Genomic DNA, 27306 nt, shown 5'->3' with positions numbered 1-27306 from the left:
TACACAGTCCTGATGTACTCTCTCATTCAGATGCCCCAGCTCACTCAGGGTTAAATCAAGGGAGCCATTCCTAAATCCAGGCACCATTCTAAAGACAAAAACCCCCACATTTTAAATTCACCTTAACAGCCTACTAAAGGGTAGACCAGTGCTTCAGAGAGCTGCACACACGTCAGCTATAGAAGCAGATCTACCAAAATGTGACAGAGAAGCAGAGGGATCTCACACAGGTATGACACAGAACTGTCCTTCAGGACTCGTTTAGTTTACACTAGCCTGCTATGAAAAGAATCAGGATGTAAATTTAAATCATGCATCAACTTTGCAGCTGGGGTTGAGAGTGAAGCAGGTTCCTAGAACAACACCAGTTCACCTATTCAAGTAAATAAACTCTACTTTCAAGATCTCTCCCATTTACTTTCTGAACATGGCATACCAGAAGCCTTATCTTTTTAGCAAACTGAAGTCCCACACTTCCAAAGGTATGACTCAAGAAATGCTCTGAAAAAAATCCTCCAGATTTCAATTAGTTGGAATTATTTCTCCTTTCAATTAAAAAAAAAATGTATAGCTCTTGCCAGAGCAAATAGCAATGAATAGCTTGCTGGGATTAACAATTCCATTGATTCCTCTGTGCACAGTTACCCGAAATTAATTCCTTTACTTCACACTCATATTTATGTGAATGGCACTCATCCTTTGACCTCCTGCCGAACCCTGCACTGGAAATGCATTTATGCCGCACAATTCACACTTTGTTAGGCCTTACTCCAGAAAGCAAATCCTTATTCAGGCTGTAATCGGGGCCTGCCAGGGAGGAGCTCTGTCCCAGCACTATGCTTCTGTGGATATTACGATGGCTTCTTGTCTGTTCTATGAACTTTGTCAACCAGTTCCATCAGATTTCTTGAGAAAGAGCCCAGTAACTTCAACAAATTCAGATACTGAAACCTAGAAGAAAGTGTTATGATTAACCATCTAATTAGACCTCTTGAATTTCACCAGCTGATGCTTTGAACAGCTCCATAATTTCTAGTGGAGATAAAGCACATCTTTCAGAAAGTCATTTGATCTTGACTGAAGTGCATCAAGTGCTGGAAAATCCACTGAATCAAAAGATACATTCCAGTTTTTAATTGATACTATTCTGTTTTAAATCTTTCCTTTAACAGGAGAAAATTAAAAGAATAAAAAAATCCTCGACATATGGTGTAATTTCTAAGGAAGAAAAGAATCAAAGTGATGTAACAGCTCAGATTGGGTTTTCCTTCCTAAAAAGAATCCAAAACATCTAATCAAGATTTTAAAATCTACTAATGCTTAGATGAGGGTGGAAAAAAAACCTGAACAATTTTCCTCAATGACATTCTGATGGTAGTAATGACACATTTATCCACCATGTAGTTTTCCTATTTACTACCCAGCATGACTGAATTAAAAATTAGAAACTCTAGAGTCGTGTAACTCCTCAACAGTACCCCAGTCACACAAAAATAAAAGAAACATTTGCAGATTTAATGCTTTCTGGCTTTGGATCATTGGCAATTCTTACTTAAATACAATCATATCTCACTTCCCATACTGTGTTAAGACCTCAAAGATCAAGATTCTTCAAATTATTTTGGTGATACCTAAGGACAGCCTTGCCTTTAATTTATAATTTTTTTTTTACTGTTCGTTTAAATTAGAGGGAATAACCAGTTAGTAGAGTTATTTGCAAAAGCCTAAAAGTGTAGGAGAGGTGAGAGGTTGGGAGTAGGTTTTGGGGACTTCGATGGATTTTAGGTTCATTCCCTCACTCAAATATAGAAAAAAAATATATACTGTTGCAATAGAGGAGCAGTACACCTGAATAAAAATATTATATAAAATCATTATTTGCCTATTAGGGTATCTAATAGATTTTTTTTCATAAAAGATCACCTAACCCTTATTCTGTAGTTCTGTACATTGTAAATGGCATTATTTTTTTTAAAAAGTATTTTTTTTTGGTACAGCCCTAGAAGACAGTGCTTCTGAAAGCAAAATTCGAATTTAATTTACACACTGAGAACAAGCACTGAATTTTTGAGTGTTAAAGAACTGCCTAGTACTAAAGTTTTATTCTTCTAATTGCTGCACCTCACTAAGCACCAAAACCATTTATATTCAGAAAATAGAAGTCCATCATCTAGAATTTAATGTACGGAGATCAATTCATATTCTCAGAGTTGGAACCACTGTGTCTAGACAAACCTGCTGCTTAACACAGGCTCACACAATTTCAAACAGGAAACTTACAAATTCAACATTTCTCTAATTCACCACAGAGAATTTTTCTGTGTGGATTCTGTCACAACACTTATCTCAAGATGTACAAAATTATTCAGAGACACAACTCAAGCAGAACTAATGCAGGTACTTAGTTTGTCTGCATGGAAGACAAGTGGGACTGCTGTCCTATTCTTAAATGACAACCACTTCTAGAAATAAAAAAAAAAATCAGTCATAACTAGGAATTATAATTTTTGTTTCCTTCAACAGCTTTGTTAATGCATTGTTTCTGACCAAACCAGGCCCTAGCAAAGACAGACACCTACACAACTGGTGTAAAAAAACAGAAAATGAAGACATGTTCAACCTCTGTATTATAGAGTAAACTTTATGTGATCTGTGCCAATACATGGGAGAGGAAGAAATATAATTTGATCCTTTGCTCTTTGGAAACTCCATGTGCAGTCAGAGTTAACACTGCTCACCAATTTTTGCAGTGCTCTTGAAAGCCCAGGCAAGAAAAGCACCATATAAAGTGGAAATTAATCAACTAATTTGTAGAATGCAGCTTTCTAAATTTGACTGTGTACCTTTTTTGGCGGTACAGATGTATTTTCTAAACTTTTGGAGAAGTTTATATGTGCCATGCAATTCTGAAGATTCTTCAGTAGTTTCAAGCCATTAGAGAATTTGTTTATCAGACCTCAGAAGGATGTTTGGGGATAGTTATTACAGGACAGTAGCACATAATGATGTTTTCTCAGAAAACCATCTCAGCAACACTGCAGCTCAGGCATTTTCTGAGGCAAGGGTTTATGCCTAACAGGCATAAACATTTATTTTATGAATTCATAAAGATCCTTTCTGAATCCATGCATACCATCAGCATCCATCATCTGCAGCAAGGACTTCCACAGCTGAGCCTGCACTGCACAGAAGTCATTCACCTCTGCTTCCTGTGAGCCAGGCAATTCTGACCTTGCATGAGGGAAACAAGTGCACTGTCACTACCTATTTATGTTCTCTGGATCAATAGAGATGCTGCACACTCCTTATTCAACCCAGGCTTTGCCTTTCCCTGCACAGAACCAGCTCCACAGCTTTGGCCAGCCTTTCACCCCTTCCTGTGACCTTTCTAGTTCTACCTCATCCTTTTTGAGACAGGGGACCCGGACTACACATGCACCAAGGAATGACACCACGACACTACAAATGTGTTTTCTCTTACTTTCCACATGATTCATCCATGTTAGAACAGTAACAGAAGTTACCATGAAAACAAGTGCAGCAGAGGCTATATTTAAAAAGAAACCAACCTTATGTGACAGCTAATCTTACTGAGCTTTATAATAAATCAAAAAAAAAAAAAAAAAAACCACCCAAAACCAAAAAACCCACCACCCAACCAAAACCAGTACTTAGATTGATTCCACATCAACAAAGCTTTCTCCAACACATTTATTCCCTTCAGACAAAAATGTATCTTTATCATTATTATTAATATTTACCAGTCTGGCACTTTTCAAATAATGTAGATTTTCCAAAAGCAGTGATGTAGCAAAATGATTCAATTCCACATAGACAGACTATTAGGACATGATTTTTTTACTCTTCCTAAACTTGGATCTTCACTGACATCTTCAATATTAAGCTATGATGATTTACTGTCCTGGTAGCTTGGGATCCTCTTTCTCTAACCATCAGACTAACATGCACTGCTGTTAGGGACAGTAATGAGATCTCATTGATATCCAAGCCCAGTAAAATTTACAGCAGCTCCTTTTTCTGCATGTGAAATAGCCCAGTGTCAATCTAAGCTTCGATATTCTGTAGGAATATTTCCACACAGTTAATGTGGATAGGACTGAACTGAAGGAGTGCATTTTTCTGCAGCTATGGCTGCTGCTTTCACAGATCAGTAGAATGAACCTGACTCAACCTTCACCCAGCACCAGTGCAGGACTATGCTACAATGTCAGTGCCCTTGGCAATGCTGCATTGACATTAGGGAGAGCAGATCCCCTGCAAAAACTTATTTTCACACCTCCCATGTCAAAACAACATTTTCACATTCTAAATCACTTTAACAGGGCTTGTTTGAAAATTAGATATGGCTTTCACAATTAAATCAACAAAAGGTGACTGTTATTCAGCTTTTTTAAAAACACAAAATAATCTGATGCTTTTTCATGTCTTTTAATATTATTAGCATCCAGAACAGCCGATTAAAGACACTGCTAGCTAGTTTTCTCATCACCCCCTCACCCTGAGCCTTTGAAACACCTCTGCCCTGCTCCTCATGAAAGTTTTATTATTTCTATACCACCTTCTCATTATCCAAGTTTTGTTCCCCAAACATTAAAAACATCTCTGCAGTACAAGTTCCCATAGTGCAATTTTCAAAATACATAATTTTCAAAAAAAATACATAATCACAGCCCTAAGCACCTTATTAGAAGCCTACAGTAGTTGACCATCTCGCCCGCACATTGAGCTAGTTTCTGTTACCTGCAAGTCTGATTTTAAAATCCAAAATTTTTAATTTTATTTTAAAAAATTTTATCTTTTTAAAAGTCAGTATTATTTAACATACTGGAAAGAAATTTACAATTTTATGTGACTGAAAAAAAAATTTCAGTAAGTCTCATGCTTTTATTAGAACATGTATAGATGGCATATTATGCACTGTGAACCAAGGTGGCAGACACTCAATTAAAAAGATCATCAAGAACTGCTAACTTGACAAAGCCAGTGCTGAGGGAACCACATTCTTCATGAAAACACCACAGAGAAGATTCTCTTAATTGCTCACAGTTAGAATGGGTTTTGATTCAAGAGTTCATGGCCACAGCATATGTACTACTGCAACATATTATATTCGATAGGGTATTTAGTTATCTTGTTGGGTAATGATTACTGAGAGGTAAGCCTTGAAACTGCTATCCATTGCTGAAGAACAAAGCATTTTAAGCACTTTAAGTCACCCAGTTATTCTACTGAGGTTAGCCCTAAAATAACCTTGATGTCTTAGTTTCAGAGTGCACTCATTTTTAAAATCCACCAAGAGAAGAAATGTTAACCAGACAGAGCCAAGGAAGCAGCTGACACCACCATCACGTGAAAAGAATGTTCCTCAAAAGTTCAAGCATCTGCATTGCTATCCATCACAGTTTCCCCCTCTAATATTTCAAAGACATAAGAAAGTGCTAATTGCAGTCTTAAGTGAGAAAGAGGAAGTAATAGACTGCTGGAGTGAGAGAGGATATGGCTCCGTGCAACTGCAGACAGACATGCCTCTGCTTCCTGGACACTGCCAATGTCACAGACTTGCTAACACTTAACAGAGGTCCAGACAAAAAGAACCTGAAGGCTCACAATTCTACAGGCTTTAACAGAACCTCCAGATGCAGAACTTTTGTAGTTGTAGCTTCCCAAAGCCCAGTCCCCAACTACCATCTCTTTTGGGTGTACTCCAGAACACACTTGGATTGAAAAGTTCAGCACAAAAGTGAAAAGGGTGAAAATAGGATGCACAACAGGGAGATATTTGCATCTTTGCATTTATGCTTCTAGTTTCAGGTAACTAATTATCTTGATGTGCTAAAGCAGGAAACAGTTGTTTCCATCTCTAAATGACAGCTTTTTCTTGTCTCAGCACACCATTACTTGTCTTCCAGCTCTCTCCAAATATACAGCAGACTTTGGGCACTGGTTTCTCAGGCCTCGCATAACTTCCTGCTTTCTTGTGGGGTAAGAAGTATCTAACACACACTATGCCCAGAACTTTATGAAGTCTGAACAGAACACGTTCATGCATCAGGTATGTACAACAGACTGTTCAGTATCAATGTAAAAAACAATTTTTAAGGGGTTTCTAAGGCTTATTAAGCATATGGATTTTGACTTCCGTATTGCAGAAAAAATTTATGACTTCTGTAATGCAGAAAAACAGAAGTTACTAATGTCAACTCCTCAGGCCATATTAGCTGTCAGGTTGGCTAAGAAATGCCTCTCAAGTAGAGCCTTACATTCTTCTCGACTCTGGACACTGCAGCATCTATCTGACAACTAATGACACCACTAACTCCACTCTCCTATGCAGCTGTCTCATGTCCATAACCTATTTTGAAACAGGCTAGACTGATAATAACAGGAACCACAACAATCAGCAGCAGAATCTTCTCAAGGTACACAGACATCACCTAGCCTTGTTCCCCACTTCACTGTTACCCCCCAGATAGCCAGGGTGTTTCATACAACTGCAATTCCCATTTCCAAGTACACTGTAGATCCATCCTTCATTAATTACACCAGTATGAGGGTGGGATTGAGTGTACATGCTGCTGTGCTGCTTTTGGCTGGGATAGGGTTAAATTTTCTTCACATCAGCTGGCATGGGCTATGTTTTGTATTTGTGCTGGAAAAAACGTCAATAAAACAGGGATGTTCTCATTCCTGCTGAGCAGGGCTTACAGTGTCAGGGCTTTTCCTGCCTCTCACACCATCCCACCAAGGAGAGGGCTGGGGGTATACAGGACGTTGTGAGAGGACAAAGCCAGGAGATCTGCACAACTAACCCAAGGGATATTCCATACCCAAGTCATTGTGCTCAGAATATAGAGCTCAGAAGAGAAGGAAGGGAAGGATATTTGGAATGATGGTGTTTGTCTTCCCAAATAACCATCAGGCATGATGGGGTCCTGCTTTCCTGGACATGGCTGAACAGCTGCCTGCCCGTAGAAAGTGGTGATTGAATTCCTTGTTTGGCTTTGCTTGTCTGTGTGGTTTTAGTTTTACCTCTTTTTGAAATAAACTGTCTTCATCTCAACCCACAAGTTTCCTCAACTTTCCTTTCAGAGTCCTGCCCCATCCCATCACGAGAGAGAACGAGCAGCTGTGTGAGGCTGAGTCACCATCCAAGGTTAGACCATGACAGCTACATAAGAACAAACTAAAACACTGGGATCTTCCAAGAGATAAAGGATTTTAAACACAGAGGGTAGACAACAGAAACCAGAACCTGAACTAGCCTTGTGTTTGGCAACATGTCAGAAAGTATGGCATATTCCTGATATGGTCTTCTGGCTGTTCTATGAAAGCAGAATATCACTTCAGCCCTTCTTTGCATGCCTTGTCAACCTTGCTGATTTACCTGAACACCAGAATTTCATAGCAGGGCCTCCCTCCAGACCTGGCTCCCATAAAATGATGCGTGTGTGTCTGCTTGGAGAAAGAGTGCACTGCTTTGCATAGTTGCAGCACAGAAACCCACATCAACACGAAGTCCCCCCGCACATTTTTACGACGTGACTCGAAGCAGTAGCGGCACCAAGGACAGGCTGTGCCTCTGGGACATTGCTGTGCCTCTGGACCTTCCCCTGTGAGCTGCCCTCTCACCACAGGCACGTGGCAAAAAGCATGCTCCAGCTGCAGTCATAGTTTAAAGTCTAAATAAAAAATCAAGGTTTTCCATTTGACATGAGCTAATAACGCTACCAACCTGCTATTTTTCAGTCATCTAAAAGCTATTACTCTACTCTCCGTTTAAGTTCTTGAACAGTTTACATTTCAAAAGAAAGGGTGTCATTGTAGAATAATAAGTTAAAATTGCCTGTATGTGCTATGAATGCACACTCAAAATGGGATTAGTCTTTTCAAAGACTCTGAACTCTTGGCATGGCACCCGCTTTTCATCTTGTCAGAGTGATACCTGATGCATATATGTAACTGGAAAAATTTTTTGTTATTGACAAAAAAATGGTTTAGTGCAGTGCTCAAATATGTTACATAAGAGACATATAAAACCAATTTTCTTTCAAGAAGAGATCTGTATTCCTCTAACTGCCAAAAAATTGAGGCTGGAAGGGCACTTTTAACTGAGATTTAAGACTCCCAGTAGAACTGTAATTTCTCAGATGTTTTTAAAAGCCTCTGCCAACAGTCATCACTGCCCACTGGACCTGTATATTTCATATATTCAGAAAGTTAAAGGTTACTAATAACTAGTACACATCCTATGAAACTCTTCACTTAAATTGCATTAAAACTCGATTAATCAAAGGCTCCAGAGATTACTCCCAAATTATCACAATTTTCTTGACAATGGAAAGACTGTTTAAAGTAAGTTACAGCTTATGAGAATTAGTTTATTGTCAGGCAGGAACTTCCCTTCCTGAGAACTGCAGATCCAAATTTATTGTAAGAACTAGTAGCAGGTAGGGGAGAAACTGGTGCCCTTATTCAAAGTATAGACACTATGGAAATACACTCAGCAGGCGGAAATCGGTGCTTTGATTTCAGTGACATCACTCCAATTTGTGTGAAGTGATAATCTGACATTTAATATTCTTCCTGTTCAACATCCTCAGTCCCAGGAAAGAATTAAAAAGCATTTAGTTCGCTCCTGTCATTCCCAATTCAACTATCAGACAGCACCGAGGTGAATGAATGCTAAGAGTGTTGCAAGCTCTTACAGTTACGCATTTTCACTATGGGGAAAAGAAACTTGACGTTGTTTCAGGTCCTTGCAAATTGAGGGCCAGATAAAAGAAACTGTGAAGTTTCTTTACCATAGGACCCATGCACCCTCATCATTCTGGAAAACACATCTGCCTTAAAAACCTTCAATCGGTATGATCTATGCCAGTCACAAAAAGAGAACAACTTAGACTGTGTTCTGTTTTATGTAAAAAATACCTCTGTTCCTTGAATTGATAACCAGATGGTTGTACATATTAAAAAAAATACTTAAAATATTATTAAGTTCTTGGAGAGATAAGAATTCCGGTTTACTGAAGGTGACTATTTGGACAAGCATCACTACAACATAAAAACTAGATGGACACATTGCAACAAATAATTTCTGAATTAAGGATGAACCATACATCAAAGCACTTCTGCCAGTACATTAGGAAAACAAGCCATTGAAAAATTTGTATTGTGTTCTTTATTTCAAAGGCTCCCATTATCTTAGAAAAGAAAATGCATCTTCTTACCAGTGTAGGAGTTAAAAAAAAAAAAAAATAAAAGAAAAAGAACAAGATCTTTCCTTACATGAAAGACCTAGGCTGCAGACTGAGATGCTAGGATTTCCTGAATACTCACATACAGTTCCTCTGGGTTATTACTTACTCAAAGTAGCCAGAGAGCTACAAGTGCTAATACTGATAATTCACAGTTCTTACTACTATTCTGCAGCATGGCCTCTAGACAAATTGTACAGATGGTAAGGTTGCCATTTGTCATGTAGGAATTTAGGTGCAATTGAAAATATCCACAGCTCCAGATCTGAAGACATATTTTTTTTTAAACTTCAATGTTATTTTCTTCCATTTATTTTTTTTTCCCCCACAGCAGGACTGCCATCTTTACTCTCCTCCAAGCAACCTCAGGAACAGAAACTCCCTTCTCTGGACACAGCTTACTAGCTCCCTGCACCAGACCCTCCCTTTCTACCTGATTCCCTCCTGTTCCCGTGAAAGGAGAACTCAGCTATGGCTCTGGCCTCTTCTTCCCCCATCCCTTTTCCTTGCCAGCAGCCCAAGAGGTAGGTTGAGTGCATGATGCTTCCTGTGAGGACTTCAGGGGGGAGGCAGGCCAGTGTCTATGGGCAGAGCAAGGAACCTGTGATTCCATGGCTTGAAAAGTGCAAAGCAGCTCCATGACCCAGTGAATGCAAGAGGAGAGGTGGATACACTGTGCCAAATCCCCATACTCATACCCAAAACTCCTTAAAGCATACCTCCAGAAAGCCTGGTTTCCTACTCCTCCCCACTCCAAAATTCCCTTGCCTTTCCCAGGTCACCTCACCCACCAGGGATTCACCCAATTCCTCAAGAGAGGCACTGCACCTCACCCACAGCCCAGTCTGCACTACCATGAGAAGATACCCTCATCACAGAAATGCTTTTAATTGATTCTGGTACATTGAGCTTATCTCTCTCTCTCTCTTTCTCCTTATACATACATGTAAAAACACAGAAAAAGGTTGGCTCATTTAAGTAAAGAAATACGTATATTTTATAAAGCATTCTGAAACACACAGTGATTCAGGCTTTGCATATTTACAATTACCATTATCAGCACTGCTGCTGCTGTCACCATGGCTATACATACTGAACAAATTCGATTTTGGTTAAATATCAGGAAAAATACTTCCACCCTTCTCTAAAAGCAAACTCAGGCCAACTGCTCCCCCTCATCTTTCCTGACTTTTTTCCTGTGTTCCATTAAGCACAATATGAGGCAAGTGGCCTTCCTACCAACCCCAGAAGGATCACTTCTTTTGAACAGCTAGCCTCCGTCAGGAGATAATAGTTTCTGGAATAGGAGAGGAAACAGAGCACAGTAGGAAAAGGACTTTCAGACAATCTTTAGGGGAACATGAGCTAAATGATGCCTTTCCATCATGCTTTTGGCCAATGCCAGCCCTTGTAAAAAAGTGCAAATGAGAAAGTTCACTGAAAAAGACTTCCTTAGCAATCAATACAGAGTATATGACTGAACAGACGAGCAGAGGTACTGGGCTGCATGGATCAAAAATAGTTTGACAAATAGTTTCTCATTAAACATGTAGTTATATCAACACCTGATATTTGGAGCTAACATCTGGCTGGTGACCAGTCACCAGCAGTACTCACAAGGGAAAAATTCCAAGGACCAGTTCTGTTCAATATTTTTATCAAAGATCTGGACATGGGAGTTAAAGGCACCATTAGTTAGTTTGCTAATCATACCACACTGGGATCTGCTCTTGGCTCTTTTGAGGGAGAGATCCCTTAGATCCCTTGCAGAGGGATCTAAAATTGTAGAATTAAATTGCATAAATGGCATAAAATTGAAAAAGAAAAAAAAAAAAGCCTGATTCTGCAGCTAGGACAGAGTAATGCCAGGCACAAGTATAAACTGGGAGAGGAGTGACTGGAGAACAGTCCTGTGGAAAGGGATCTTGGGGGGGCTGGCTGACAGCAGGGCCAACAGGAGTCAACAATGTGCCCTGAAAGCCCAGAGAGCAAACCCCATCCTGTGTGCATCAAACACAGCACCACCAGCCAGCCAGGAGAGGTGAGCATCCCACTGAACATCAGCACTGTGTGCATTTCTGGGCCCCACAATTTAAGAAATATGTGAAGATATTCAAATGCATCCAGAGAAGGGCACCAAAGCTGGTGAAAGGGCTGGAAGGCATCTCCTGTCAGGAGCCCTGAAGTGGTCAGGCAGTTAAATTAGATGGTCATGGGAGGTCTCTTCCAAATGAAATCATTTGTTTAAGAATAAAATATCTTCTGCACATATTGCTATATCAAATCTAGATGTTTTTCACATGTGAATTGAAGTCCATTTTCCATTTCATATCAGGAACGAATACAAGTGCAAAAGCACATATATATATATATAATGTATCAGAATATTTTTTCCAAAGGAGCTTCAGATTGCAGAGTGTAGCAGTAATCTTGAACTATTACTAGTACTGAACCCTTCCACCATAAATAAGCATTAAAAGCTTTTTTTAAAAGATTAAAACAGAAGAATTCAACTTTCTCCATGTGGTTTTATGGAACATGCATTTTGTGATACACTTCTATGCTGCAATTGCATGTCTTTACCTGACATCTACATTTTCTATTCAATTCATTTTTTGAACAGTTGAGAGATATCAGATAAAAATACATTCTGTATAACAGATGAAAAAAGCTACAACAACACTGTACTGCCACATTGAATAGGATTGAAAAATAAAAGGACCTTTCAGACATCATCCTCCATAGATGTCTCAGTTTTTAGCTACAGCAGAGGAACTGATTTATTAAATTTAATCAGGGTAGCATCCAGAGAACACCTAATACAAGCATTTCCCAGGGCTGGGTCAAATGGAATTCACTGCAACAGAATTTACTGCACAAGTGTCATGCAGTCAAATTAAATAAGAGGGGGGTGGGGAATCACATTCACTGATATCCAATGGCAGACAGAAAAGAAAATTTCAGAAAGGCATTTGTGAAGGAAAATGTAGATCCTGCATCTTAACTTTTTCCTCTCCAACCACTTCAGACAAACTTTACTAAAACTTGTCAGCACTGCATTCCTTTATGTATGGATACACTGTTCTTGAAAGAGGTCAACATGAAACACACAAGCAGGCTTTCAACATCAAAAATGCCTGCCTTTTCTTTTCACTCCTCCCATGAAAAGGAACTTTCTCATGTCCCTGTAAGAGATTACAATGCTCATAAAACAATCTAGGGCTTTATCTTCCCACACTCAACTACTCTGACTTCAACCTTCAATCTGTTTAGGTATGTTCTGGAAGGTAGGACTTTTTTGTTTCTATATACATATAAACACATTATAAATATATATGCTACACTGACATTGACAATGTAGTTCTTTAAAAACTTTGGATGCCAAAGCTTTTACGCTTAGGCATCTAAATACACATCAAAAGACACATTTTTCCTTTGAAGTCAGTAGGAACACTTTGAAATTCACTGCTTACGCAAGTGTCCAAATACAGAGTGGCTGCTTCGTGTTAGGTGCTCAAGGTGAAAAGTTTATCTACATCCTTACTCTTGTAATAGAACCACAGAAGTGGTCTGTGACAAGGTGTAAACATTACAGAATTTTCCACCTAAAAATACAGCCAGGCACTGTCACAAGAGTAAAGCCATTCTGCTCCTTCTGAAAGACAGTGGGAATTCTGTTTACTGACAGTTATGGGATTTTTCTGGTGCTCCATCCTTCTTTCTTGTAGGATTCTCTCTCATAATTGCAACATCTGTCCCCATTCTTAGGTGAGGTGATGATATACTGCAGTTCCAGAGAAAAAACAGTCATCTGCTCCTAGCTCTGCCACAGAATTCCCTGAAGTTAGCCTGGATTCACACTGAACTAGCAGAAGAGAATATGCACTACACTATAGATAAAAGGCTTGGAAAGTCTGTAAATTAATTTCAGATGAAGGTAGAAGAACAGAAACACATATGATCTTCACAGCACTGAAAGGAATAAGGCATTACATCACCAATGTGTCTGGCTCTGTGATGCAATGAGGAGGTCAGCCTCTCTCCTTACCACGGAAAGACTCGTATTTCTCTATGGCTCCAGGGGCACACACACCCGTGCTGCAGGCATTCACAGAAAACAAACATCTGCACAGCAGCTCCTGTAAGTGCCTACCCATGGTACTGACACCTAAAAACATCCAGGTGCCACTGACAATCTTCTGGCAGCATTAATCAAAAAATAGCCTTCAACTACATATTAGGGGAACATGAGCTAAATAGCCAGTGATTTAGGAGAGAGTTCAGCTGACTGCAATCATTACAGTATTACTGAAGTGGGACACATCTCAGTTGTTCTTAGCTGAAAATCTGATCCTAGCATACAGTATGTGAAAAAGGGGAATAATGTTTATGCCATACACACAGGCACCTGTGCACACTGACACAACTCCACAGATTACAACTGCAAAGTCAGTGTGTACTTACTCCAAAAACACAGTAAATTCTGTTACTCAACTAACACAAAACAGAGCAATACTGTCATTCCCATATCCACAGGATTTAAAATACTTCCTGTTCTGCTTATCAAACCTCAAGTCTCTGTATATAACTTTATCAGCTGTAGCAGGATAAGCAAACTATTAAATCTAAATAAAGAAAATTAGCTCTCAACAGTACAGTGCTTTCAGCATTAGATATACCATGTGCTACACCAGAGAATCACTGTGGGAAATTAGGTAAAAGGCTGTTCAATTCTATTCCCCCTCCTAACAGGATGGCAGCAGTGATGAAGCTGATCTTACAAATCTGAATATTTTACAGAGCCATTCTTACTTTTTCTCCATTTGCAATCAAGACAAGGGCATTTGGCTCAAGCAGGCAGGCTTTGCTTCAATAAATGTGGTTTCAGCCAGCTTGAAAGGATTAAAGAATCCAGGTCAATTTCACTGACTAACTTCATCTGGGAAAAAATAAACTAAGAGCTAGTGTCACAAAACCCCCATCAGAGGCTGGAATTGTTCCCTCCTTACCCAATACCTCAGTCAGAGTACTGTGGATACGTGGGAAACCTGGGCTCCACCTAGCACTTCCAGGGCAGTTAAAACAAAGCCCAAGCTATCAGGTGAAAGGAGATGCCTTCTCAGCAGTTCAAATCTCCATTTTTATTCACTTGGACACAGAGGGTCCAAAATGAAGTATTTGGCTTCTAGTCAGACAAACCATTCCATGTCAAGTGAAGCATCACTTTTATCTTGCCATCTAGAAGCACACAAAAATTGATCACTACCTTTGGTTCAACATTAATTACCAAAATTAACCAAAATTAATTTTGTAATCTTATGGGCTTTGAAGTGCAGGCATTGATACTACTTAGTATAGTAGACTGCTCAAGACAAAATCTAAATTTCAATTACTCACCATGTAAAGGAAATATTCACATTTAAGCAATACTCTCCCCAAATATAGTCAAATTGCCTTTTCTAAATTCTCTCTAATTCACCTTTTCTAATACTATAAAATGAAAAAAAAAAAACCACAAAGAGCAAAAACCTGATTGCAAAATAAAATGTAATTATTTCATTCTGTTTATCATGCTGCTTTGGAGACAGTTCCTTCCTTGAAAACAAACTGCTATAAATATATGAATTTACCAAAATATAGCTTACACCTTGATGTGGTCCCAAAATTTCAGTCCCCTTTATGTTCCCAGACAGTCATAATTCAAGTCAATTCTTGTCTAATTTACAGTAAAGGAGATATTTTGCAACTGTTGTTGAAGTAGTGCAAGTGAAACCCCAAGAACTCAGATCTCACCTCCACACAGGTACATCCGTATCAGTAATTTATCTTCTTAAGCTCCTGTTGGGCTCCTAAGTCTTCTTCACTGTAACAATTCTACTTTGCTTCCACAGTACCTTTACATCCCCCCAAAACAGATTTTTACATAAAATGCATCATCACAAAGTAGCATTTATTCCTTCCAATCCTTGCACCGCCCTCCTTTGAGCTGTTCCAGTTCTGCAAACAGAGTAACAAACACAGGCAACAAGCTTCCTCTTGAGTGTTACTAACACAGTCCTGCTTTTTCTCTGAAGCATATCACATTTTGTGAAAACAACATCACTGCTCCAGTGCACCTAGGTGGGATACCATATGTCTTTGCAACACACTTCTCATGCACCCCATCAGTCTGCTTTGCCTGTAAGACAACAGCCAAAGAGGAGTGCCATGTGTACAGCTCACTAACATAAAGCACAATCAACCCATAAGCCCTCTAGGGCTCTATGCTGGTCTTCACCTTCATTTCTAGCCAGTATTTTTACCAGCAGGTGCTTGACTTTTGCACAACAACAGCCACCATAGCTTATGACCAAAGCCAAAACCAAGAATTTTTTGCAACAATGGAGGTTTCTCTGATGCCTATACACACAATCACTCACTCCAATTATTATTAAAGCGACGTGTTAACATGAAAGGCAGGTTTGCATACATCCACAGGGAAATCCTCACATCCTCACCAAAGATGACCACAGGTTTGCTCATTGTTACCAAAAAGACTATTGAGTTGCTTCAGGGAGCCCAAAGAGCTAGGTCCCCTTGGAAAATGCTTTCCATAATACACTCTCAAGGGAGACATGGCAGATGTCTGGCTGTGCATGAAACAAGGAACCAGCTTGACTGGTTTAATAACCTATCCTAAATACAAACCATAGAACAGCTGCTTTGCCTGGATTCTTGGAAAGAACTGGAAAAAACTCCATCAAAAGGACTTGAATGAAAAATACCAATACACAATACACAAACCTGTATATGCATTCTCACACTCTCACTTAAACTTTCCTCTCCTAACTCATTCTCCTGCTCTGTAATTCTGCTTCACCCAAAAGAGCAGAGCATCAGTATTCTGAGATTTGATAAAAATAAAAATTTGATAAATATTTTTATATTTATCAGTATTTTTTTGAGAATCACTTAAAAAAAGTACATCAAGTAATATGCTTCTGTAGCAATTGTTTCTACAATTCAATTACATAAAAATGGGTGTGCAAAGAGAAGATTAGAGAGAAAAAGGTGAAAGAGAAAAGGCTGAAGAAAAGGAGAACCCACATCCATACATTTAAGAAAAACCTCCAAGTCCTTCCTGCTACAGAAGTCAAGAAACGGCCACACAAAACTCCATTAAGCCTGCAATAAATTTATGGCACTTCTGGAGCATGGAAATAAACATACTGGCAGCCATTACCCAGTACCACAGGAGTTCTTTAGTCTCTCCATCTCAGTAACTGTCTTGCAAAGCTCAGCAACAAACTACTCCCTTGCATGCATTTGCATGAAAAACATTATTTAGTCTTCAGTCCAGTTTTCCTAATATTTTTTATATTTTTTGATCAATTACCCCAATTAAAAAATTTCCAATTAAACATCTAAAATAAACTACTTCTACTCATTTATCTTTCCAAAATTTACTGGACTTTTGGATGCTTTTACTCTCTGAAAGGGGAGATGTGACCTCAAATATTGACATGTTTGATAAATCAGCATAAATCAGAGGATAGCTTTGAGAATGACAGTCCCAGTTAACTATTTTCTCCTCAATCCTCCTTCCTATGAAAAAAAATTACGAGGTGGTGCTCTTAAACAATGTCAGAATAAATATACTACTGTCTACATTGCTCTGTTTGGTGCTCTTTAACCTGATGCAAATTGATTTATTAATAATGTGGTATAAAGCATACTTTGGGCTTCTGGAATCACCAAATATACACAATCACTAGCTACTGTTTTTTCATGGAATCCCTTTTATTAAAGGGATTCATTCAATCCTTGATGTCTAATTACAGAATAAATTTGAATTTTTTCTCATTTCTTAGAAGCAGTCAGTTTCCCACTTGAGACCCTGAGCAGTTATACCTGAAATTCAGAATCCCACAAGCCACAAGATCCAAAGAATGACTTTGTTTCGCTGGTGATTTAGAGCGTGTCCTTTGAGGACTTGAACAGCTTCATTCCTTCATGGTACAGGCTTCCCATTTCCTTTCAACATTTGAAGTCTCTGTTTTTCTCAGTAGCAGATTTTTCTGTAAGGGCCAGGAACCTGATCTAAAAATGGTTTTTCATGAAAAGCTTATGCAACAAGCTACAGCAGTAACCCTTCTTTCCCATCTCCCACAAAGCTTATAGAAAGAAAGCGAAAGAGAGTTAATAAAGTGAACTTAAATTTTTGAAAAAGTAAGCATATGTTTGTTAATTACTACAGTAGGTGTCTTTTTTTGTAGGTGGATTTTTTTTTTCATTTTAAGAGTTAAAATTTCACATTTGCAAAATAAAGGACCCGACCATACCAACATAATCTTCTTTAACCACATACCTAAAGTTTTTTCTACAAAAACTCAGAGAAAAACCATTAAACCATTAAGAGATAATTTCTTTTTTTGTTTTGTTTTGTCTCCCCTATCCTCTGCATCCTCACATCTCTTACAAGAAGGAGTCTAATTTCTCCACTGTGGAGAGGATGCTGACAGTCAACTTGCTTTCTGAAACAGTTTTGGGATTCCCATCACTTTTGAAGTGTAAAACCAACAAGTATAAAGGAAATTCCCTGGAGTCATGTTAGTCAATACAGTGAAAATTCATGCTTAACACACAGAATGCTAATGAAGACAAACTATGGTTGTTTTACTCTATGTTACATCATTAAAAATTTATTAAAACGACGTATTATTTCCAAAGACTCAGTTTTAGGAGCACACAAACTATCTGAGATGGTTAGAATAATAATGTGCCTGAAGTGATGAAAGATTACCTCTGAAAAGCCCCTCTTATTTGTCAAAGTAAAGGTAGGAACCATGTTACCAAAACTGATCTGAGAGGCATTCTCTATCCAGCTCCTTCATTTGCCAGGATAAAGTATTTTGAAATTCTGTTTGATCATTGAGGCATCTGAGGACACACATATTTCAAGATAAAAAAGCATCTCATTTATAGGCAAATTATTTTCTAAGTAAGTAACTTTTGTAGCTTTGTACCCCTTACCATAATTTTTTTCATAGCACCACTTGCGTTTGGGGTTTTTTATGCACTATCCCCTCTACATCCTTTTTATATATAAAAATATTAGGAAAAGCTTTATGCACTATACCCCTCTACAATATAAAGATTTGTGTCACTAAGTCAGTCTCATTTGCCTAAATGATGAGAAAGGGTCCTGTCTTCTGTCATTTCAAGAGTGACCTTTTTTTTAAACTAAATTTGAAAGCTGTCTCACAATTAAATTCAAAGACAAACTTTTGCCCTCTGTCTGAAAAGCAATTAAAAAGGAAATCAACTTATCATTAAGAACACTTTCAAGTCCAAGTTTAGCATTTTTAAGCTATTAACATGCACCTGCAGTTATACAGATCAAAAAGGCACTTTCAACCCCATTCCTCAATTAATATGAAATGTTAATCCACAAAATAAAACATACAAGCAGTGGCTAACTTGACTATATTGTTATGATTTTACAGGAATAAACAAGTTGAGGTTCATAAAGATATTTTGTGTATCTACATCTTTTATTAAAACTTAACCTAAAACCGACATAGATCTCTCTTCAAAGACTAGGAAAGGAAGCACATGGATCTCAGGGATCATAAGATTTTGAAAAAACTTTTTTTTTTCCTAGCTCTCCACATGGCTGATGGAGTGTTACAGCTGCTTCTATTCAGGTCAGCTTTTATTTAGGGAAATGTACCTTTGAATTTTCTTGACATTAACCTGACCTGTGTGGAAACTGATGAGTTTGTCTTGTTTTACAAGGAGGCACAGATTAATCTAAATATTTAAACTACTGACCAACAGTATTCCTGAAGCGTGTGTATCTGGCTAAATCTTTAGACTCTAGTAAATTAACAGATGAATGCTGTGACACACATGGCAATAACACAAAGTTAGAGATACAGAGACAACAGCAGAAATGGCTGCACCTTTCTGTGCAGCAAGGACAATTAGCTGTTACCTGCAATCAGATAAGAACTAAGATAATTATTAATTTATCAATGTATTAGAGCAGAGTCCAGAGAGCTCTGGTTTCACAAGGAGAATGGGGCATGGAGGGAAGGAAGATAACTGCCACCAGCTTTCTCTATGGTTTCATAGTTCAGGAATTCTTTCAGACACACTTCCACCTGCATTAAAATTTCTGGCCTACAATCTCTTCCTTCCCATATATGAAGCAAGTTGCTTTTATGGGCAGACTATCTAGTAGCACTTATATGGGCCATCTGGAGGATCCAGAATTATCTTTTTTCCCCCCTGTATTCCTTGAGGAGATCTAATCAAATAACTGCATTTCCATTAAATATCATATGAACTTCCACAAGCTTTCTCTGCAAAATTACAGCAATTGTCTATGATATGGAAATCCAGAAGTTTTTCATTATAGTTTTTCCTCCTCCCACCCCATATTGTGTTTTAGACATCTGGAACCAGTAGAAAAGCTATCACATTAGTGTGGGCAATAAGAATCACAGCAAATCCACTTACAGTACAGACAGGCTGCTCCACAAAAATAGTGCCAATAATGGACTTCTTTTCCCCTCCAAAGTTCACATAATTTTGGAGGAATAAATTTTGGAGGAATAACAAACTATTCTTTGCTAGCATACACAGACAGAAAAGGTATATGTCTTGATTTTTGGGCATTTCTGAAAAATCAGATCACTTAGTGACCTTCTGCAATCATTTCATTCAGCAGCAGCACTAGGGCCAAGGGTAAGGAGCAGTTATGTGCAGATGGAAAAAAAAACAGATTTAGTTTAGATTATTTTCCCTTTGGTGCAAGTAGTATCATTGCATCCTCCCCCTTCTTAATTTTAAGTGTCCTCATTTTAATACCCAATCACACCCATTGTGTACAAGATTTGATTTTATTTTCCATTCCAGCCAACAGACTATGGATAAATTTGGCTGAACAGAGGCACACTTACCCACTTTTCATCATCTCTCAGAAAAACAACCCTCAGACTGGAAAAAGCAATATATGCCTGTGAAATCCATGCCCCTGAGTTAACACTGGAATTAATATTCCATGAGGCACAAACTAGTGCATCAGGCAGCGATGACAGCAGGTCAGGTGTGCAGAATCCCTGCTTGTTGGTATGCTTTACAGCCGGTGAGTTTAATCTGGAACTACAGATAGGAATACAAGTTTTCCTTTCTATTCACAAGCAGCACACTTATCTAAGAACAGTTTCAAGTTTAGCAACGGTATCAGAGAAAACACACACATACCCTGGTTTCTCATTAACTCGTCTTACTTTTGAAAAAGAGCAGCTCCAGAACTGGGACCAGTGAAATTGTGCTCCATGGAATATCCCTGGATCACTGCAACACTGCTGCAAGTGCATCATTGAGTTTTAAGGTAACTGCCTTGGCTGAGGGAGGTTTTGGCTGCTTGTAGTTGGGTACTTCCACAGCACCTTCCTTCACTTTCACCAGAGAGAAATAAAAAGGCTTTTCCTACGATACACTTTATACGTTTTAAAGCAAACACACAAGCTGGAGGAACATGTGGAGGAATCTGTTCAAAGACACCTGATTTGCTGAGACATTTCAAGAGACGAGAAATACATGATGACCCTTTCACTGGAATTACCATTACACGTAGGAAAACAAGTAAAAATTCAGAAATATAAAAGCATCATAAACTTGCTTGCTATCAGGATTGATTCTGAATGTGAAGAAGCAGAATGAACTTGAACATTCACAAATCATGAGACAAGTCATTGTCACAATCCTTCCTCCTTTAGCTTCTCTCCATTTGTTAGACTGTATTTACAACAGCATCTCCTACTACCCCTACTGCTAACATCAACTTCTCACCTCACAGAATGAAAATAACTCTTAGACAGACTTTTCTGAGGAAGATGAAAACATTCTTGTAAAGCAAATTCAGAAAAAAAATTATCCTAAAGTAATATCAGAAGCTACCACATACTTTAGGTGTAATGAAATGCCAGTAGCACTTTCTAGAAACTCTGTGTTCATTTTGGGTGGTTTTGTTTTTAATAATGTAATTGTGCTCATTTGTTTCAGACTGGGGTGAGTTAATTGTTAATTTGCCAGGGTCCAATCACAGAGTCTGGATTGAAACTTCAGCTTGAAAAAAACAAAAAAGCTCAGCTGCAAATACCGTATTATGCTGCAAATACACACTGGCTCAAATTCTCACAAACTCACCTCAAAAATCAAATCATATTCTTCACCAAAGAATGTTTGCTAAACTTAGATTTAGATTGAGGTTTGTAAGCTTAAACTGTCAGAGAGTTTCTAGACAGGAAAAAAAACCCAACATGCTGACATGCATCTTCACAAAAGGTCTTACAGCAACTTCATTCTCATACAAAAAGTGCTTTTTAGAAGCTTCTAATACTGCATGCAATAAATGCAGGATCTGAGGTCTGCAGGGGGTGTTTTCTCAAATCCTCTTGTTCCACCCACTCTGAGAACTCTACAGCTCAAATTCAAAAAGTAAATGTACTGCAGTTCCATGGCAAAGCTCAGCTATATTTGTACCCCCTAAAAAAAAAAACAGAAAAAGCCCCAAACTCAAATCTTTCTCCTTCTGCAACTGCTCTACAGAATCCAGCCTTAAAATACTAGTTCAAAGGCATGTGCCTATGCCTGTGTCTCAGACTCTAAAGTGCATTCTATCTTCAAATTATAAATGTCTTCTGTTGCTTCAGAGCAAATCATGCTGTTTGTTGCATAAAGGATATGTGAATACTCAGCAAAGAAACTGATGTTACATTTTGGTCTTGAACAGCAATAGGACTTCATTGCAATTCCAAGCATATCTGATCATTTGTAAACTCATTTTTTAAGAAATGTAATTAAAGCACTATGTTCATACATTATGCTCAGATGGTGACAGCTGTGACATTTTCAATTTGAACAACATCACCAGGATGGACAGGTCTGAGATTTACTCATTTCAGCAGAGCTTGCTTACATGATAGTACCTGATTGAAACAGCCAGAATTTTAATTCCTAACATGTTGTATCTGTGCAGCTATTTTTCGTTTGTCTTCACAGACCACTGACCAATCTAATATTTTGGAAGTGAAAGAGTCCAAAGTACTCAAGAGTCTAGACTAGATGCTCTTGGCTTGATGATTCTGTCATTAAGTCTGGTACAACTGGGCTGTGCTACAGGCAAAGTATCATTGCCAATGGAACAGCAATTTTCAGCCATGCATGAGACTGTTAAGGGTAACTGTGAATGTGTTTTTCACGTATTTGGTGAAAAAAATAGATACTTGTCTCTTACATACTGGCCCCGGATTTACAAACTTTTGAAGTGTGTGTATTCATAAGGCAAATGTTTGACACATATAATCATAGCAGGGACTTGTACTTACGTTGATTTCTGCCTTTGGTTTCAGTACCTACTGCCCTTTTCAATTAAGTCAGTGAGAAGCAGGCTACAAAACAGCTTCAGAAATCCAACCTTCTCTTGGTACTTAAAATTTCAGTTCTCCTACTTTCATTAGAATGCTTGGCCAAGCAACATTTCAGAAGAATGAGAAACTATACAGAAAGTAGTATTTTTATCAAAACCAGTTAAAATACCTATAGGAAAACACAAGAGCTTGTACAAACCGAACCCACGAAATTGGGTAAAGCACCCATCTATTACAGACAGACAATTTCCAAGAACAAGGTTCACTTCAAAGGATGCTCAAAGATTTTTATCACCTTAAATCACGCTAGCTGAGGAAGCCTCTGTTTCCTTTCTTCAGTTCTTACTATTTCTAGCCCATGAATATTCTCTAAGTTGTCTCCAACTTTTCCAGTTCAATAGTATGACTAAGATGGAGAATTCCATAGTGAAGTCATACCAGTGTCCAGGGATAATATGCAGCATATGCCTAGATATCTCTTATTTCTCAACTCAGAATATAAATAGGCAGATAATGCTGTGACATTCTCTCAAAGGAGAATGATCCTTCTCTCACAAGACTTCTCTCTATGTCTCTCAATCCAAAAGCAGTGTATAAATTCTTGGTGACTCAGGAACATAGGCTGGACATCATCTTGGATTCAAGGCAGATGTGAGGACCTGTATGGAATTCCATCCCTAAGTGTCCTGTCTTTCCATATCTCTGTTGGTGCTTCTTTCTCTAACGGATCAATGCTTACCAGTGAAGTTCTACATTCCAAATAATCTCATCTCCAAAACATCAGTCTTGATGCCAAAACAGCAAACAGCAGTGTCTGCCTGCTTTTACTATTTCTAGTTTTCAAAACAGTACCTCTTAAAAGAGCTTCCTTCATCCTGTCCTTGCCATTTTGTAGGACATTTACAAAGATCAGCAAAGCTTCCTCATTATCTTTCTTGATGTCCCTACGAGCTTGCATGCACTGAACATAACTTTTTTCTCTTCACACAGACTGTAAACTGTCAGGAACAGAAACTGCCTTTTCTTTCACCCACCTTTCCATTTTCTTTGTGCAATACTCGGGGCAGCAAAATCTTGGTCTTTAGCAGGGTTCCTAAGCACTGTGATACTACTCAAAGGAATAAATACACTTTACATTGGACTATACCAATGTATCATTTATGAATCACTGTTGTGGTCTCTCCTACATAGGAAATAGCACCTAAGAACTGCCTAGCAACCTCAACTGAATTTGAAATGGTAACAGAATTCAGTATTGTGTTTGGAAATACACCACCTCTCTACTAAGGCATTCCTACTTTTCCAAGCAGTTAGGACTGTACCTTCAAAACTTCTCTGAGCAGCAGCTTGGTGCCAATTATACTCACTGGGATTAGGAGATGGTTTAGGGACACCCACCAAGCTCTCCTAAACCCAAAAATTTACTGATGATATATGGAAGTTTCCTATGCAGTGCACAACTATGATGTGAGAAGCTGTTTCGCTTTTCAGTGATAAGCAACTGCTGAATTCTTTAGAATTCATTAAATATCATCAACATTCTGCTCTCTATATTAAAAGAAAAACAAAACCAACACTGAAACCACACGAAAACTGCTGACACTTACAAAACTCTCTCAAAGCAATTTAATGAAAATAATTACTTACTTTTTCAAAACATAATTAAGAATTTTCTTATTTTAGACTCACATGTCTAAGACCATATAAAATAACAAGTGCTGCTCTAAGATATGCCTTCATAGAATGTGTTTAAGAAGTTAAATTGCTTAAATCTTAACGTAGGCTATAATCCACTGGTTACAAAAATCAGCCCCCTAACTGACACATTCAAGCAATTTTTATGCGCCTTTGCACTTTCATAGAAGACCCTCCCATTTGAATGAATCTAGATCACAAAGGCATTTCCTCTTTCCCCCTTCACACTAACAAATCCCCCAAAGACTACAGACAAGTTTCCCATCACCACAGGGCTACCAAGGGCAAAAAGCAAACTTAATGAGGCCAAATGGAGGCCTTCTCTTGCAGAAATGTTAATCTCACTTTTAAGAGAAAGGGAGGTAAAGAGAATCACACAAAATCTGTACAAAATCACTTGTAATAAAAACATCTACAGCACTTCTTTTGTCCAAGGTTACCATGAAGGGCTTTAATTCAGAGGAACTAGTGGGAATACTGTTCCTCTTGTTAAAATATATTAATTAGTGTAATATATACAGTTGTCTCCTTTGAAAAGCAAACCAATTGAGAGAGAAACTCGTGAGAGGAACAGCAGGGTCCTGCATGGACCCGCCCCCAGTCTTGGATTTACTCCACTGAGGATGGAGTCCCAGAAGCTGCCTCGAAGCTTCATCTCTTTTCATCTTTAAAACAGGCATAAATAACAATGGCATAATCATTAGCAACAGCAAAGAATCAAACTTCAGCAAGAATTGCTATCATTCTTACCAGTCTCTCAAACTAGAAAGGCCAGTTTACACACTGGCATCTAGCTTTAAAATTCCAGATTTTTAATGAAATCCCTAAACATATTTCCCAGGTCTGAAACAAAACAACTGTTAAGACACTGGTCTTGATGCTGCATTTCATATATGCACATAGTAGATATCCTGATCCCTAGAATTTGCAGCAGCAATATAAGTACAATTTCTCCTGTGTGCTGGCTGATTGACAAATAAGTTTTAGCAGTCAGCAACCACCTCTAAACTGCTTATTTCACGTGAAAGTTTTTTAAAACATGATTTTAGATACTAGTTTAGATGCTAAAATGTAAGTGCCTGCCCCAAAAGAAATCACCTCTACCTCGCTCCAAAAATAAAATTATTGGAGGTTGCAAGTTTGTTTTGTGGAAAATTTACTGTGTGTATACAGCCAACAGGGATGTTTTCCATTTCATGTTTCTGATTTACACATAAACATATTTGTATCCACTCTCTGTCTTTCTGCAGATCTGCTACTGTCTAAAAGATATGGCTGTAAATGTACAGATGTTATTAAGAAGTAAAAAAATAGCCTATAACCTATTTGAAATGAAAATCCACAACACCAGAGAAGATCATTCTCATTTCCATGCACACTGCTGTCACAAAGCTTGTGTAAGTCCAAACATATCAGTCCTTTAATTAGCAGAGCCCTCTGCTACACGAGTTCATGAGGGTTAGCACGGGTAAGAATCATTAGCCTTGTAAGTCATACAACAATTCTGATGAGGCTAAGGGAGAAATAGTAGCCAGTTTACTCTACTGCTGACAGGACCAGGAATAATCGTGTTTTTGTCTCTTCTGTCTATTATACTTCATGTCTTTGTGCACATACGGAGCAAACAGTCAGTGAAGGCGTTAATTTACAAGTAGGTTTTCAGAATCCAGCCACTCTTTAAAGTCATGTTTGTTTAATCACTGCTGCCACCTCATATATACAGAAATGGTGCCAACAGTACCATGTTTTTGACTGCAAGCTTTTTTTCTTAAAAAGCACTGAAAGCACCAAGTTTGATCAAACTGTGACTCAAACTAAATAGAGGCTCCCCTTGCTGTGAGGCCCTTGGTTTTGCTGAACCTAAGGAGCATTCATCCACCACTCTGGTAGCTTGCTAGCCATGCCAACTTTTTAAAGGTGTAAGGAAGACATGGGGGGAAATGAGGAAAAACACATCAGACTCAGAGCCTGTTAAATCTTGCAGGAAACTTCCCACTGAAGTAAAATAATTTGTGAAGAAGGAAACAGGTGAAGGTTTGTGTGGAAAGAGGACTAAAGGAATACAGGAAGCACAACCATTCCAGGTTCTATATATATGTAAAAAGGATGGCTCACCCAAGTGCTCCCCTAACACACTTCCTAATGTTTTCAGAAGTACTGAGAGTTTAGAGAGGTATTTTCCATCCTAACTCTCATTAATATACTTCACAGGTTATTTTAGAAGCAGAACTTCATCTGCTGTATCAGTGATCACGATTTCAACATGCACCTCACAAAAAACAAAAACAAAAACAAAAAATCCCCAAAACTTTATGCAACTGCTCTAAACACCACTGTGGCATATTGAGTCAGCAAGAGCACAGTAGAGGAAACACGATGAAAATTAACTTGCTGTCCTATCTCCTGCGGCATGTTTGCTTTTCTAACTCGACTGTCCACCAACCAAGTACTTACTTGCTCGACTTACATGTAAAAATATCACTGAAGAGCCACATAGCTCCACTGAAACCAAAGTAAAAATTCTTACCCAAAAAATCCCACATACAGGCCAAATAGAAAGAAACCCAACACTGGCAAGCAGGTATATAAAACTTTAATTTCAATGCTACTAAAACAAATATATGCTCGAAAAGCACTCCTCTCTCCCCCAAACTGAGTTAGCAGCAGAGTTTTTTTTTATCTTGGTGATTTAGAAAATTACCCCTCAACTTTAAAGGCTGTGAATTTCTTGAAATGAAATCATCTGACTGAAATGTTTCAATATTACCATTCTATGGAACAAGAGAGAACTGGAAATGAAAGTGTTGCCAATCTCTTGCCTCCTTGGAACCTTCCTCTCACAGACAAGCCGTACTTGGCCCTGGCTTTTGAGTTTTCTCTCTCCTTTCTGAATGGGGGTGGGGGGGAATATATAT

At 38.4% G+C, this 27306-nt stretch overlaps 1 protein-coding gene across 1 annotated transcript in view; it reads right to left on the bottom strand.

Moving 5' to 3' along the window:
- COL25A1 (collagen type XXV alpha 1 chain) overlaps window positions 1-27306 on the bottom strand; it is a 298659-nt gene that overhangs the window by 251757 nt on the left and 19596 nt on the right. The gene's annotated exons all lie outside the window — the stretch shown is intronic.

This window comes from Agelaius phoeniceus, chromosome 4 (genome assembly GCF_051311805.1).
Source record: "Agelaius phoeniceus isolate bAgePho1 chromosome 4, bAgePho1.hap1, whole genome shotgun sequence".
Classification (NCBI taxonomy): domain Eukaryota; kingdom Metazoa; phylum Chordata; class Aves; order Passeriformes; family Icteridae; genus Agelaius; species Agelaius phoeniceus.
The sequence above is the reverse complement of the archived record's forward strand: the minus strand, read 5'-3'. Positions and strand labels throughout refer to the sequence as shown.